The sequence below is a fragment of the Helianthus annuus genome, chromosome 17, assembly GCF_002127325.2.
Source record: "Helianthus annuus cultivar XRQ/B chromosome 17, HanXRQr2.0-SUNRISE, whole genome shotgun sequence".
Lineage (NCBI taxonomy): Eukaryota > Viridiplantae > Streptophyta > Magnoliopsida > Asterales > Asteraceae > Helianthus > Helianthus annuus.
In genome coordinates, this window is record NC_035449.2 from 1323002 (window position 1) to 1326159 (window position 3158).

Below are 3158 nucleotides of genomic sequence, written 5' to 3' on the forward strand. Positions count from 1 at the left end.
GGGCGGGCATCAACGGCCAGTGGGATGAACCCACTTGGTGTAATTTTTCCCCCAGACCCTTACGGGCCTGGCCTGGGCATGGTTCGATTCTTTGCCAGTGGGATCACTGGATTCATTCGAGGACTTGCGTACCAAGTTCGTCGCCCATTTTTGCCAGCAGCGACGCCACGAACGAGATTCGTTGGACGTCATGAACATCTGGCGAAGGGACGACGAATCGCTCGAAGCATTCGTCGTCCGATATAATAAAGAGTGCCTGGAGATAGGTGACGTGGCAGACCAGATGGCACGAAACCACTTCATCCGGGCCGTCAAAGACAGAGAGATGATCATGACCATCTCTGGCAAGGAGGGCTTGCCCAAAAAATGGGAAAATGTCATGACCGCGGTCAAGACATACGCCCAGACACAGCGGTCACTTGAACCGCATGTGACAAAGGCAAAGCCCCAAGCCGAAACATCCCACCAAGGGTCCAAGCGTAACAATAAACGCAACCGGGACGTTGGAAATCGCGATATTCCAAACCATACTTCCCTGCGAACCAACACGTTCGACCCAAAGAACTACAACCCCGCCCGAGACAGTCGGGCGTCAAAAAAAGAATCTCGGACCGCAACTGGACCGAGATCACCATGTCGCCAAGTGAGGTCCTCCTTGCGGACCCACAGTTCTTGCGACCGGCCCCAACCAATGAAGTCCAAGAAAAATCAGGACCTCACACTCTACTGTGAGTACCACAAGGACTCGGGCCACACCACCAACAACTGCATCAGTCTCCGACTGGAGATTGAGCGCGCCTTAAAGGAGGGGAAACTGCAACATCTTTTGCCAGGTGGGCAAAAACCCACCAAGCGCATTACCCCCCATGGCGAAGGTACCTCCTCCGGGAAGAGAAACCATGCACGTGGCTTCCACCCATATGATCCACGGAGGCAAGGGCAGGCCGCGAAAAAGCGGCAAGAAGGCCGGAATGTGACTGGAAAGACGAGCAAGTCGTCTTTCCAAGAGTCCGAGGCGGACCGCGCGATAGGCGCGCCGTCGTAATTTTCAGGCCAACTGGCACACTACTGCACGAGCGTCTATTCATCGACCCGGGCAGTACATCTAATATAATCTACGAACAATGCTTCAACCAGTTCGACCAGGAGGACAAAGATCAGTTGCAAGCAGTAGATTACCCATTAACCGGGTTCGTAGGGGAAACTGTCTTTCCCCTAGGCCAGATTACTTTCCCTGTGCGTCTTTCCAGCGGAAACCGCACAAGGACAGAAGAGGTAAACTTCATGGTTTTACCTCATACCTCCAGATATGACGTACTCCTCGGGAGAGAATCCCAAGGAGATTTCAATATGATTACGTCCGTCCCCCACTCTGCGGTTGGTTTCCCAACCGAATCGGGGGTCGCGATAATCTATGCCCGCAGGGACGTCATGATGTCGGACGAAGTACGTCCGACCAAGGTCGCAAGGCCCACCCCCAACGACCAACCAGAAAAGTGGGTTCTCAACGCGAGATACCCAGAACAAAAGGTCACATTGGGTCACGCCTTATCCCCGACCACTAAAGCGCAACTGAAGCAGCTTCTCTTCAGTAACCAGGACATCTTCGCGTGGACACTCGCAGACATGACCGGGGTCCCACGTGATATTGCGCAACATCACTTGAATACCTTGCCAGGTATCAAGCCAGTGATCCAACGCCAACGCCACCTTGGGTCAGCTAAAAATTAGGCGATGCAAGAGCAGATCGAAGAACTGCTCTCCGCAGGCATCCTGCGGGAAGTCAAATACCAAACGTGGTTATCCAACCCAGTCATGGTAGAAAAACCATCCGGGGGCTGGCGCATGTGCGTCGATTACAAAGACCTTAACAAAGCCTGCCTCAAGGATTGTTACGCGCTTCTAGAAATCGACGAAAAAGTCGATAATCTCGCACCATTCAGGTGGAAGTGTTTCCTCGATTGCTACAAAGGGTACCATCAAGTACAAATGGCAGTCGAGGACGAGGACAAAACGGCATTCCGGACTCCCACCGGAAATTACTGTTACACAAAGATGTCGTTTGGGTTGCGCAACGCGGGCTCAACCTACCAAAAGTTGATGAACGACACTTTCCGCGGGAAAATAAGCAAAAGTGTCGAGATCTACATGGACGACCTGGTCGTCATGAGCATGGAAGAAGATACCATGCTCACAGATATTGAAAGAACATTCCAAACTCTGCGAAGCGTTAACATAAAGCTCAATCCAGGGAAATGCTCGTTTGGAATGGAAGAAGGCAAATTCCTTGGGTTCATCGTGACTAAAGATGGATTCAAGGTAAACCCGGAGAAAGTCCAGGCGATCGAGCGCATGCCATCGCCTTCATCGATGAAGGATATGCAAAGGCTAGCCGGCAGGCTAGCGGCACTTAACAGATTCTTAGCCAACCACGCAGCTAAGTCTTATCCGTTCATCAAGACCCTGCGGAGCTGTTCAAAGAAAGAACAATTCCAGTGGACCGCAGAGGCTGAACAGGCCTTCCGGGGAATGAAGGAGTGTTTGATACAACTCCCCACTCTAACCGCACCACAGAAGGATGAGCCACTCATCTTATACCTATCCGCCGCGGATAACGCGGTGGGTGCGGTATTAATAGTGGAGCGAAAGGGGGTTCAAACACTCATCTATTACATCAGCAAGATGCTCAACGACCCAGAGACGAGATACTCAATAATGGAGAAATTGGTGCTAGCATTAGTGCACGCTTCAAGACGGTTGCGACGCTACTTCGTAAACCACGTCATCACAGTGCTAACCAATTACAGGATCGGCCCGATCCTCTCCAAACCCGATATCTCTGGGAGATTAGCAAAATGGGCAATCGAGCTGGGCGCGCACACGATACACTATAAACCGCGCCCCGCGATTAAAGGCCAGATCTTAGCTGATTTCGCCGCCGAAGTACCGGCGAATCGCATCCAAGAATGCGAAGAAGCACAAACTCCTGCACCAACGCCACCCTCCTCAGAGACATGGGCACTCTTCACAGATGGTGCCTCCAACGACGAAGGTGCGGGTGCAGGTCTGCGACTCGTCAGCCCTGACGGCCAAGAACTTACATATGCAATCCGCCTCGAATTCAAAAGCACAAACAACGAGGCAGAATATGAGGCTCT